The sequence below is a fragment of the Marmota marmota genome, unplaced genomic scaffold, assembly GCF_001458135.2.
Source record: "Marmota marmota marmota unplaced genomic scaffold, marMar, whole genome shotgun sequence".
NCBI lineage: Eukaryota > Metazoa > Chordata > Mammalia > Rodentia > Sciuridae > Marmota > Marmota marmota.
In genome coordinates, this window is record NW_025999941.1 from 650838 (window position 1) to 665155 (window position 14318).

The window sequence follows — 14318 nt, forward strand, 5'->3', positions numbered from 1 at the left end:
AGGCTTACCAGAATACAGATAGAAAAAAAAGAAGCCCTTTAGATCTAAGCATTGCATATAAAATTTCAATATATTATTCTCCTCATCCAGAAAAGAGAAAGCACTTCAAATTAACAAATATTTCTGTCTGCTTTATAAGACCAAAAATATTTCATGAAGAGAACAACCCTTAAAAATTAATGTTTTGTGGCTGGGGTTGTGGCTCAGTGGTAGAGCGCTCACCTAGCATGTGTCAGGCCCTGGGTTCCATCCTCAGCACCACAGAAAAAGAAATAAATAAAATAAAAGTATTGTGTCCAAGTATAACTAAAAATAAAGTATTAAAAAATTAGTGTTTTTGCCTCAGACACATCACAGAATACATAGGAATATATCATTTAAAAGCCAAAGAATTTCAGAAGATTTGATAAAAGTGTGGTTGCCTACATGAAAAAAAAATGCAGATTTTTAGGTGACCAAGGGGATAGTGAAAACCTACCTGCAAAAAATACTTAACAGAAAAGATTCCATATATATAGAGAGAGAGCTTTGGTAATCTGTTAAGCATAAGATGCAGAGTTCTCAGCTGTGAAATCTTCTTTTGAAGATGACTAAGTATTTAACGAGGAAGAAATTTATAGCTCCTTATTTTGTAGCAGCGTCTCTGGCCGGTCAAAGGGTCACATGATCATCTCATAAATTTGCTTAGATCCCTCTGCCTGCATCCCCACTGAGAAGTCAGAGAGTAGGCCGTGTAAGGTGTGGTAAGCAAGGGTCCTATCTCTCTCACGTGTGTTGTATTTCCGTGAACATTTTAATATGCTACACATCTGCTGTGACTGTTTTTTTCTCTTGTCCAGAAATTGTAGGAGCAGTGTTCATGAACTGTGTGAGAGTGTGAGAGAGAAAGAGAGAGGGAGGGAGGGAGGGAGAGAAAATGTGTGTGTGTGCATGTGTGTGTATGTGTGTGCATGTGTGTGCATGTGTGTGTGTGTATGTGTGTTTTCCAGCAGCTGTAAATAATTGTGTATGTGAGGCTGTGTTTTTTTACAAAAAGATTTTTGGAGGCTATGAGTTGAAAACATGGCATAGACATATTAACTTTGGACAGCAGCTTCTAACAGCTGTGGTTTAAAAACTGCAATTCTAGAGCCTACTCTGTTTGGAAAAGGGTTGACTGTGTTGTTTCTGAAGCTAATGTAATGTTCCAGAGAGAGAAAGCAGCAGCTATTTGAGTGTTTGAGATCCTGTGTGTGTGTGTTTGTGTGTGTGTGTCTATGAGAGGGAGGAAGGGAGACAGCATAGGAACATATTTCTGGTTTTGTTTTTAATATAAAAAGTGCGTGTATTAGCAGTAAGATTTATTTGCTTCAGGTAAGTAGGCTAATTCTCAGATAACCATTTAAAAGAAAGAAGGCTTTTCCCTTTCCTTTTGAAAAATATATATAGTTTACATAAAAATGTGTGTGATGTGATCCTCTATATTAAACTCTCAGTCAGTAATTATGAATTATTGTGAAATCTCTGCAGTTTACTTTATCAAACATCTGCTTTAAAGGGTTGAGGCATTGCTTTATCAAATACCCTGAGAATATTGTAATCAGCAAAATATTTGCTTTGGGGAGAGATTAAATGAGTTTAAGGCTTATTGTAATCTTTGCTTCCTTCGGTTAAGCCAAGAATTGTATATAGCATTTAACCCAGCTACACTCCCTCCAGTTAGCCACTTTGTTTCATTGTACATGTGTGGGAGCTCCCCAAAATAAGAAAATATGGGACATATGCTCTTATTCCTGTTGAACAGAGAGAAACTGAGGCTAAGTGACTCTCCCATGTGATAGCAACAATCTGGGAAGAAAATCATAGCATTGTATCAGGGAAATATTAAACCATACCCCAAATCTTGGATTTCACCTAGTAAATTTGTCATTGAAAAGTGAGTGGGCTTTAAATCTGAAATTAAGGGTTTCCCTTGATTTCCCCAAATGTGGACTGTCAAGCTAACCCCCCTGGGAATAAGTGACTTTTCGTGTCCAAAGGCTTCAGTGGCAAAGGCTAGCCAGGTTGGGAACATGGTGAGAGAAAGCTAGCCAGCCCCTGAAAAGGCCTCTTCCAGGAGGTGAAGAGGTTCTCACTTCACCCTGGCCCTGGCCCTGAGGCAGTGCTCAGGAATACCCAACGCCCAAATGTACTGCTGCGCGGGTCTCAGCCTGGGCCTGTGGTGCTGTGGTGCCACTGTTCATGGTCTCCTTCTCTTCCTTATTTTAAATAATTAAGAGCTCTCCTAGTTGCAAAAGCAATAAATTATAAGTGGTTTTAAACACAGGGGAAAAAAGAGAAAGAGAGAGAGAGAGACCATGTCAGTCCCACAATATTCATTTAAAAATATATGCAAAAAATGTATAAAACTGATGTCACATGCCATATAATGTCTCTTTTTATATGACTGAATATTTTCTTCTCTGTTTATTTTTACCTCTTAATTTATTTTTAAGGTTTTCATGTTTACTATTTTTTAATGAACTCATCTAATAAAATTTTATGTAATGCACTTAACATCATTTTAACATAAGCTATATATTTTTTAAATCTCTTGTCTTCTTTTAAAAAAGTTAATTATATTATTTTAAATAGTGTTTTCTCTGGCATTGCCTCTTTAGGGCATCAGTGTTACTATTGTGGCACATTTTCATATATATATATATGAGAGAGAGAGAGGGGGGGGAGAGAATGCAAACATAGTAGCTCTTAAGTTTTATTATTTTGTTATTTTATTAATTTACTTTGTCTTTTACCCACATGATGTTTTTTATCCTCTGACTACTAAAGGTTGCTTTCACTCCTGGCATTATGCTAAACATAGTCCAATGTGTATTTTAGCCTTAAAACAATTTAAGGAATTTACCTGCTGATCTAGCCAGCTATCTCTTTGTATAAATTATATTTCTTCTCTTGGCTTGTGTAATTATAAGCAAATATCCATCCTGACTCACAAAGATATATCCTGAAACACTGCAGAATTCCATGTGCCCTAACCGTGATGGGGGCGGGGGGCGGACATAGAAAAGAAATTAAATTAAAAGTAGCAATGGTAATATTTAAATTTTAAAATAGTAACTCCAGCCACCAAACTATTCCTGGAGTTTTGGAGTCTCGAGTCTCAGAAATTTAGACTGTACCTTTTGCTGATTATGAAAGAGGATGATAATGTGGAAGACAAAGTTTAGCCATGACCTGGAAGGTCTGGGTGTATAAGAGTGGCCCAGCTCTGACCCTTTCTGTGTCTTGGCTGCTCTCAGTCTCCTCCTATTTTACTGTCCTGGATCATAGAGACTAGTGGGCCAGAAAGCACAAAAACTTGGGGAAGTAGCACTTAAAATTATATGGATACAAAAAAGAAAAAAAAAGAAAAGAAAAAGAAAAAGAAAGAAAGAAAGAAAAGAAAAGAAAAAACAGGTCCAAGGAAGTCAGGGCTTTTCCCATGATGCACCTGAATATCCATCTGGAGATCTGAGGGAGCAAGTGAGCATTTTCCTACTTGAGCTCCTCCCCCGCCCTTGTATTACAAAAATAAAACTAAAGGACAGTAAAATAAAAAGACATCCCAGGTTTCCACAGTTCCATCAAAGCAGGTGGGGGAATCTCTCTGACTTCTAGGAGCCCTGGGGGTCTGAGTGGCCCACTGCATTGGGGTCTTCTTCAGAATCTTGCTGAAACTCTGTCCTGCACAGTCTGAACTAAGATACTAGCAATGGCTTGGATTTGCTTTTTAGAGTCTAGGTGGCAGCATAGACTAGAGTGATCCTTGGAATGAGGACAGGCCTACTTTTAGGGCTCCCTGCCTAGGCCTCCAGAATTGCAAGTTTTGGTCCCTTTTTTTTTTTTTTTTTAAGACAACTGACACTCCCAGGCACAGCCAGTCCTAGAGAACTGGACCTGATAACAGCACCCAGGGAACTCAGGAGTACACATGGCCCCTCCCTCACTGAAGATCTGGGTCCATGTCTTGGCAGCTTCCCTTTCAATCCTTCAATACATGAAGGGTCCCAACACTTCTCCCCACTCTTCCTCTAAGGTACCACCTGCCATCTGGTGGCCCTAGCAGGTGTGGGGATGGCATTTTCAATGGCTTCAAGGTGACTTTCCAGTGTTCCCCAGATACAGTCCACTGCTTCATCTCAGCACTTGCTGTCACAAATGGGAATTTAAAACCTATAAAACTGCCCTTCTCTGATTTCTCTGGAATTGGAATGGACTTAGCCCGCACGGCTGCCTCCATGTCACAGCTTCTGGGTTTTCTCCCCACAGGATTTCACTTTCCCTTTTATAAGGAAGCTCACCTCGGTCTGCACAAATTTTCCCTTACAAACAGAGCCTCACGGGGCCAGGGAGACAAACCACAGGTGCCAGTTGGGCCCCTGGAGGGGATATTTTCCTCCTCACCAGATAGTCATGCTCGGCCATCTTTCTTCTAAACAGCTTCTCTGAAGAGGGAGGCCCATGTCTCTCTCTCACCTCCTTTGTCACAAGTCTGTGTTGTAAACAGCCCCTTTCTGAAAGCAGCAGACCCTTTTCAGGCCTTGCGTTTCCAAACCCAGAGGAGAGTCCGGAAGGAGGGTTGAGACTTGACTCACCTATAGTCAGGAGGATGATTATAAGGCCACAGGAGGATAGAGCCTGGTAATCATAGGTGGCATCCGGAAGTTGGGCTGATAGCAACAAAGGAGACAAGCAGCATCTATACCCTATTACTAATTTAGCAATTAAGGGAAAAGTCTCGAAACCTTGAGGTTTTTATCCCTTCATAGTTTTGGAAGTTTTGTTTGTTTTTGTTTTTGATTTGTTTTGTTTTTGTTTTGTTTTGTTTTTGCAGTGCTAAGTACTGAACCCAGGGCCTTGTTCATACTAGGCAAGAACTCAACCACTGAGCTACACCCCTGCCCCCTTTGTGGTTTTGAAGACAATAGTTCCTCTCTTTATCTGTAGCCTCAGTCCTCTGCACTCAACTGTGATCTGAAAACATCAGATGGAAAAGTCCATAAATTTACATCTTAAAACAAAATTTAGCCATGGAAATGTTATGTGACCCCTCCCCCATTAAGTTACACTTGAAATTTTATTAGGCAATCATCATGTTGCCTAACATTTTATTAGGTGCTGGTACATGTCTACTTTTGGCTATTTAAAAACTAGAAAGTCACAGGAAGGCTGTAAGCCAGACACTTAAGCACTCAGAGGTTAAAAATAATATGATTATGGCTGCAGATGTGTCTTTGTCCTGATTTGCACTGGCAAACAGCTTTACTGGACATTTGCAGTTATCCAGTGAGCAAACTCTCAAAAGAACATCTGCCCCCTTTCCATGAGCATTTGAAAAATGTACAACTACAAGTTGATCGTGTGTGATTTCAACTGGCTAGAGGCCTAATTAGAAGCTGTGCAAATTTGAAGGCAATTAGGTTACCATTTAACACTTGGCCCAACATGAGTCATTTGAATTTCTAACATCTTTACCAGAATTGGTCTCTTAAACAGTCTGCTTCAAAATTAAAACTTAATTTTCAAGAAGAGTTCTAAATATTTGATAAAATCACATATTTTAAATGTGAAGACCAGCAAGAACAAAAAAAAAAAAAAATCAAACCTTAAAATGATTTGAAAGATGAAAGGCGGCCTTCTTTCATTTTTCACATCCTTTTTTAGCTGCAGTTTCTTAAGATTCCTTCCATGGTGGGGGTTGTCTGTGGTGGTCTTGGAGTTGCAAGGCAGCGCTTATGTTTTATGCTGAGTCAGTTCAAGTCTCTGAACTTCAGTTTCCACATTTTTAAAAGAAACCAAAGCAATACCTGCTTTGATTTTAAAGACGTTTTAAAAATAATGAATGGGTGTTAAAGTATTTAGCATATTGTACATCGCTAAACAAATCCTAGATACTATCAAGGCAATCAATTTAATATTTTTTGTTATGACAGAGAAAGATGAATTTTGAGACTTCCAGGGCCGAGATCACAAATCCACTTGCCTAAGTAATTGCTCTTTTCTTTAGGAAGTTCTATATCACAAATCTAAATCAAATTAGAAAACCATCAATTTTAGAGGTTACAGCTGCTCTAATAAATAATTGGTTGTATCTCCTTTCCTTAAAAAATAAATTATAGCAGATGGAGAAGGATATAAAATATAATTTCTTCTTTCATATACAATGCAAAGAGCAAGCAGGTGAACACTTGAGTGTTCATTAAAGGGTCCAGGCATTATAACTTTATCATAAGATTATATAGAAAGGTTTCAAGACCTCATGCAAGGTAACATTTTAAAGAACAAAAATCAGTTGCTTTGTTCCTTTTATCCCGATTGATATACACAATTTAAAATAACATATTGTGAAGATTTTATACTGAATATAATTTGGTATTGGCAAAAATTACTTAATAAATATCTAATATCCACCAGCTGCTCTTTGGCTGTCTAGACTGTTTCTCACATGACCTGATATGTATGGAATAAATGCAAAGCATCAGACTAGTGCATAAGAATTTCAGGCAGATAGACACGCCCAAAGCAGTCTTTTCTAAATTTGCATCAGTTATGCAAGCCAGGGCATGTGACACTAAACAACATTTGAACTTTATTTATTTATTTTGTAGCGCTGGAAAGAAAAAAATAAAGTGGTGTTACTGGAAAAAACATCTGAGCATCAAACTGAGGTCAGGCCTCAGTATCTGGGGAATCCTTGTGTAAAGAGCATCAATAAACATGAACACAAAAGAGCAAGCACAGCGTTCAGAACAAATAGACTGCAAATTCAGAAAATTGGACAGGTGATTTATCAGCCACCAATGGCATTAGTAAATGTGGGCTGATGCTTTTTGCACCCTAGGTCATGAAACTCGGTTTCATATTCCCACACTTGGAGAGTGGAGTCCCACCCACATGGGAGCTGGGCCTGAAGTCTTCGTATAAGGTGAAAATTGAGTGTCACCTTAGCTACGCTTGAACATATCTTAGGTGGCAGTTTGGAACAGACATTCCATCTCTCTTGAAAGCCTGACCTGGATCACTTTTCATCAAGTAGCACTATGGAATGTGGGATATAAGAGAGCTGGCTTGTGTTTATAGAGCATCTTGCTCTAAACTTAAAGGCACTCAATGTGGTGGGAAAATGTGTCCTAACCAGTCATCTTCTAAATATTCTATATTTTTGTCCACATTTTAAAATTTGTGATTGTCTAAGCCAATTAAGTTATTTTAAGCTTAGTTTGCATTTATACAGTATTATTTCACTTCTCTCTCTCCATCTTGCCCTGTAAAATGGAGACACCAGCAGAGATTCAATCCTTTATTCAACTGCCAAGTGATGAGTACTTTATTGAAAGTTTACCATGTGTTAGATATTTCTCTTTTGAGACTCACAATCTGGGGAAAAGACGATTAAATTTTTAAAAGTACAATAAATGTGCAATTACAATAATATGATTGATCACAAAATAAGAATATAGACAAGATATTGTGGGTGTATGGAGAATCATTGGGCTTTTGTCATGATTTGTACTGAAATTTAGCCAAAGGGTATGCACAAACCTGGGAGCATTATGTTTGGGGCATCCAGGATTGTGGGCGAGTCAGCCTCCTTATTATTTTAAATATCAGAGATCGTCAGCTTCAGAGGAAAAGGTTTATTGTAGCTCATGGTTTGAGAGGTTTCAGTTGCTGGTGACTAAGCCTTTGGGGTCTGTGGCAAAGCAATATATCAAAATATCATGGCGGGAGTGGGTAGCAGAGAAAAGTACTTATCACAGGGCAGCTAAGAAGTGAAAAAAAGGGGAAAGAGCCAAGGTCCCCATGACTCTGTTAAGGGCACTACACAATGACCCAACTTTCTCCAACTAGGCCCCATCTCTTAAGTGTCCACCATCTCCCGGTAACACCTTGGCCAGGGACCGAGCCTTTAACAGATTGGCCTTTGGGGAATATTTCAGATCTAAATTATAACTGATAGTTTGACAGCATTAAAGTGTAGCGTGGGGATCAGGAACTGGAAGACAGGCCAGAATGGTATGTATTAACAGAGGAGTTTAGATTTTGTCCTACAAGGTTTTGAGCAGAGGAGTGATCATAGTTATCTTTTAGGAGGATCTTATTGGCTTGAGATACATGATGACTACCACCCTGTCATGTGACTGGTTTGTAAGTCTTGCCCTCTTAAAAGAACAGCCTGCAGGCACAAGTGGCATGGGGCTTAGAGGCTCTGTTTCCTCTTAACATTTTTGAAACCCATCACCAACATGAGAGTTGGTATAACCAATGCTCTTATCTGACCCTCCAAGATGGTGGAAGTCAGCACTCAGCTGTCCTGAATAGAAAGCAAGAAACAAAGGAGCCAGAACATTAGAGGAATTTTCACAGCTTGTTGATTTTTTTTTAATAATAGCTTTACTTAGGATGTGTTTTACATATAAAGCAATTCACCTGTTTAAAGTGTACAGTCTCTGGTTTTTAGAATACTTGGAGCTGTGCAACGATCAATTTTGGAACCCTCAGAAGAGGTATCATCAGTACTACCCACGGCCTCCCTCTCCCTTGGCAACCTCTGATCTACTTTCTGGCTCCGTGAATTAGCCCAGGCTGGATTTTTCACATGAATAGAATCACCCTGTGTCTCATATTTTGTGACTGGTTTCTTTTACTTAGCCTGATGTGTTCAAGGTTCATTCATGACATGGCTTTTACCATGACATTTTTCTTCTTAGGGCAGAATAATATTCCAGTGTAGAGATAAACCATATTTTATCTTTCCTTTCATTCATTAATGGATGGACATTTTATTTTGGTAATATGAAAAATGTTGCTATGAAATTTTATGCATAATTTTGTGTGTGTTTGTATGTGTGTAGAAACATGACCTTATTTCTCTGAGGTCCATGTGTAATTGTGCTGGAGAGGTTTTCCTGGGTCAAGTGATAACTTTTTGGGTAACAGTTTTCTAAAGTGGATGCACAAATTTATTGGCCTTTATGTTTGAGGCTATTTATCCTCAGCTTGATAGTAAAAAATTGCTTATGAGTTTTCCCTGGGCTGATCCTTTTAGCAAGTAGATTTTTCACAGGTGTAATTTCCCTGAAAAAAATACTAACATGTATTTTTACTCAATGATGATGTTTCTGTAAAATAAGCAATAAAATGGATAAAAATAAAGTCTCAAGACTAGCTAGCCCTAATTAAATATATATTATATAGTTTACACATATAATATATGTATATGTTTATATGATATACACACATTTATATTCCATTTAACATTAGAACAGGATTTTAAAGAAACAGGTTATTTAGTAAATATAAGAGATTTCTCATATTTTTACCTACTTTTTTTTTTTTAAGAACTTCTTAACCTGTTTCCTAACTTTGGGTCACATTTTCCAGGTTTTACAGAGCTACTTGATTCTTGAGAGTTCAAATTTTCCCACAGTCTGTTCCACATGGATTTATAGTTTTTATCTTAATCTCTTTTTCAGCTGCATAATGTTTTGGTGTTTTTTTTTTTTTTCCTTAAGAGTCTCAGCAACTCTCCTTCTAGACTGAACCACTCCTTTCTTTTTCTGATCCAGTAAAATGAATAAAACAAACAAACAAAAAAAGACTTGGCAATTATGTCCTGATAGAATTCCTGGCATAACTATCCAAGTGCAGAAAAAAGTTCTGCACATTTACCCTCTCTACTTTAGCTGTCGGTATCTAGAAATGAAAGCTATAGTAAAGAATTACTTGTAATTCTTAATTTATTAATCACTTCTTTAGGAACTCTGTTACAGCACTATTTTTATAAACATCCTGTTTCAGAGAACATCATAATTAGTTAATAGCTAGAAAGGACTGAAGAAATCATATAATGTAATTATTCATTTAAAAAAAATCATAACTACTTTCCTTAAATCACCTAATTAAATAATAATTGAATGAAGGCAAAAATTTCAAACAGTTGAAAAATGATTTTATCATAAATGTAATGGCATGCAGGTACTGGGCCTTTCTCTGCGTCCTCTACTAGTTCTTCCCTCCCATGCATCATTTCATTGGGTTGTTTTGTTCGTTCATCCAGGAAATACTTAAGTAACCCTTTGAGTTTCCATCGACGTTCTAGATGCTAAGGACCACCAGAGAACAAAACAACTAATATTCTCTGCCCTTGTGGAATTTTCAAGGGGACAGATAAAAGCAACCCTTAGGTGGTTGTATATTACATGTCCTATTTGAATGTGATAGATATTGTAGAGAAAACGTAAGCGGGAAAGAGAAAGAGGATTTACTAGGATGAAGGAGCAGAGACTGCATTGTCCAGGGTGAGAAGAGAGAGCCTCAATGAGAAAGTGATTCAGGCTTGAAAATGATGAGGGGGGTGGGTAGTATGGTTCTCTGGGGAAGAACATTCTAGAAAGAGGAATAGCAAACTTGGTGTTTCTAAGATGGGAGGGTGCTTGGAGTGCTGGAAGAGAGCAAGGCGAAGATCTCAGAGGGAACAAAGGGGAACAAGGAGAGAGAAAATCAGACAGACACTGGAGGAACAGATAGATCACAGGGCCTTTGGCCATTGCAAGGACACTGTCTTGAGAGAAAAAAAAAAAATTATAGATAAAAATTCATCTAATGTAATTCAATATTTTCACCATTTTAAAGTATATAATTAAGAACATATTCACAAGGTTGTGCAACCAGTACAACTGTCTAATTCCTTGATATATGTATTTTTTAATCATCAGAAGAAGCCATGTGCCTCCTATTTCTCCCTTCCCCCCATTCCTTGGCAACTTCTGACCTAGTTTCTGACTCTTAGGGGTTTTCTTATTTGGACAATTTATGTGAATGGAGTCATACAATAAGTGGCCTTTTGTGACTAACTGCTTTTTTTTTTAACTCAGTATTTTGCTTTCAAGATTCAACCATGTTGAAGTGTATTTTTTTTTCTTGTAGAAATGGACAAGCTTACCTAAACTTCATATAGAAATGAATGGGGCCTAATAGCTAAAATAATACTGAAAAAGAACAATCTTGGAGCATTCACACTTTCATACATTGACTTTTTTTTTTTAATCGCCAAAAACAGGGTTACAACTTGGTTCTTTATTTGGTGATGAAAAATATTCCATTTAAATATGTACCACATTTTATTTAGACATTCATCATTTGATGGACATCAGGGCTTTAGAATATTTTTTGTGGGGGCCAGGTACAGGGGATTGAATTCAGAAGCACTCAACCATTGAGCCACATCCCCAGCCCTATTTTATATTTTATTCAGAGTCAGGGTCTCACTGAATTGCTTAGTGCCTTGCTTTTGCTGAGGCCGGCTTTAATCCTTCTGCCTCAGCCTCTGAAACTGCTGGGATTACAGGCGTTTGCCACTACGCCCAGCTCATTAGAAGCTTTGACGATTATAAATAATGCTTTCATGAACATTTATTGCACAAGTTGCATGTGAACATGTAGTTTCAGTTATGTTGGGTACATGCCTAAGAACCAAATTTTGGAGCAACTTTCAAACTTTTCTAATGACTGCACCATTTTGTATTCTTGCCAGCAATGTGTAAGGATTCAGATCTCTTCACATCTTTGCCTATACTTATTTCCTGTTATAAATTTAATTAAAATTTTTGTATTATGGCAGTCATCCTATTTGATATGAAATGGCATCTCATAGTGGTTATTATTTACATTTCTCTATTGCCTAAAGTTGAATATCTTTTAATATCTCTATTGGCCTGTTGTCTCTCTTATTTGAAAGGTCTATTCAAATCATATGCCTGATTTTTTTACTGTGTTGTTTGTTTTTTACTATTTAATTGCATGATTTCTTTATTCTGAACATTAGACCATTATAAACTATATAAGTTACAAATATTTAGTCCTATTCAGTGTTTTTTCTTATTTTGTTTGATAGCATTCTTTGACTCTTAAAAGCTTTTAAAATTTTTTTTAAGAAACCATTGCCTAATCCAAGGTCACCTATATTTACACATATGTTTCTTCCTAAGAATACTGTTGTTTGAAGTCTCATATTATAGAACATTGATCTATTTTGTGTGGCATATAGTGGGAGGTAGAGGTCTAGCTTAAATTCTTTTGCATGTTGATATCCATTTGTCCCTATACCATTGTTGAAGTCTTCACTGGGCAGATTTGCTGAAATATAATTTGCCATAGATGAAGGTATAGATTTATTTTCTTTCTGGACCATGTTTCGTCTATCTATATATCTGTCATTATACCGTATTGTTTTGATTACTGTAACTTTTTAATAAGTTTTGAAATCCAGAAGTGTGAGCCCTCCAACATTGTTCTTTTTCAGTATTGTTTTAGCTATTAGATGCCCTTCATATCTACATGAAATTTAGGTAAACTTGTCCATTTCTACCAAAAAAAATACACTTAGAATGTTGATAGGGATTGCATAGATGTGGACTAACTTGGGTAGTCTTGCCCTGTTAGCCTTCTAATCCAAGAATATGGGATATCTTTCCATTTATTTAGAGATTTTTAATTTCTTTCAACATCATTGTATAATTTCAGTGTATGAGTCTTGCACTTCCTTAGTGAAATTATTCCTAAGTTTTTAATTCCTTTTCATGGAAGTATTTTTTTTTATTATTCATTACTGGTATAACTGATTTGTATGTTGATCTCATATTCTATGACCTTATTGAAACTATTGGCTTTTTTCTAGTAGATTCCTTAGAGCTTTTGATGTGTAAGATCATGGCATCTAAGAATAGAAATAGTTTTACTTCTTTATCTCTAATCTGCAAACCTTTTTTCCCTTGATTAATAATCCCAACTAGAGTATACAGTACAAAGATGGATGGCCATGGCAACAGGTGATATCTTTGCTTTTCCCTGGTCTAAGGAGGAAAACTTAGAACTGGACATCAGGTTTTACATGGAACATAATAGGGGAGTCATTACAGCAGTCTGTAGAAAAAGAGCAATGTGATCTACACTCTACTCTAAAAAGATATCTCTGACTTTTTAATGTTTTAAATGATTACAGTTTCTAAACAGAAGGGCATAAACCATGGCGAATATGATAAGTAGGTATTTGATATTTGACATGGCACATTAAATTTAATATAATATCAATGTACAAAAATATTTAGTACATGTTTCTATTCTAAATAGTATAAAATTAGTTCAAAATTAAATATATGATGTTTGGTAGTGATACACATTGCCTTAGCAATACTTTTATAGCAACAATTTTTGCCAAGTGTGGTGAAGCATGCCTGTAATCCCAGCAACTTGGGGGTGCTTAGGCAAGAACATCACGAGTTAGAGCCCAGCCTCTGCAGCTTCACAAGATCCTTTTCAATATAATAAAAATAAAAAAGAGTGGTAATAGAGCTAGGTGAAAAAGTATCCTGAGTTCAATTTTACACACACACACACATTTGTAAACATATATGTTACTATAGGACTGCTACAGTGTCCTACTGATACTACATAATATTTTAATACTTACCTGGTTATTATCAAAAATAATACTTTTTGCCAGGTGGCAATATTAAACTTTAAATAATTTTGATGCTCTTAAAAACTTAGCTAATTAATAGTATAAGGTATTGGCAAGGGAAATATATGCAAAATCATCTGAAAGCTTAAAAAGGTTAAACAAATCTAAAATACTACTATTGTTTTACACCTTTTAAAAATTTCTTTATCATATATTTGTTTAATTTTGTAATTCTTTAGGTTTACCTCTGAAGGAATGTTTTGTGATACCTGAGAGCTGATTCATGCAGCAGCATTTAAAATAAGGATTTATAAAACTAGACAGCTAGATTGTTGGACTAAGGAGAGAGCCTCTCTGTGTCATACACAATTTAACATAAATAAATAAATGTAGTTGAAGAAGAAATCTTTCTCTCGTTTAGAATGATGTATAATCTATCACTTTCAGTATATTGTACAACCTTGCAAACTTGATTGTATACTTCCTTGACATTTGCCATTCATTTGCATATGTCAATGATATTGACATCAGAATTTATGAAACATAGCTATTGACACCTTTTCCACTAGCAATTTAGAAATCTTAACAGGATTCATCCTCCAGTAGAAATGGAGTATCTTTGATGATGGGACCTTCAAAGATCAAAAGAGATGAATTTTATCCAAATTCTGTGGATTGGTTCATCATCTCAATTCAGCTGGACTGACTGATAAAAATATTCATTAAGAGAAGAAGCTCACAAAACTTTTCTCCCTATAAAATATGTAATTTTGGAGGGCACCTCAAACATCTCTCTGATTTTTCTGTTTTCTTGTTCTGCCTATCCTGCCGCCCCCCC

The 14318-nt window shown here is 36.6% G+C and overlaps 1 protein-coding gene across 2 annotated transcripts in view; it reads left to right on the top strand.

Annotated features, from left to right (window-relative positions):
• The window catches only part of Znf385d (zinc finger protein 385D), a 636064-nt gene that overhangs the window by 592933 nt on the left and 28813 nt on the right, over nt 1–14318 (top strand). The window lies entirely within an intron of this gene.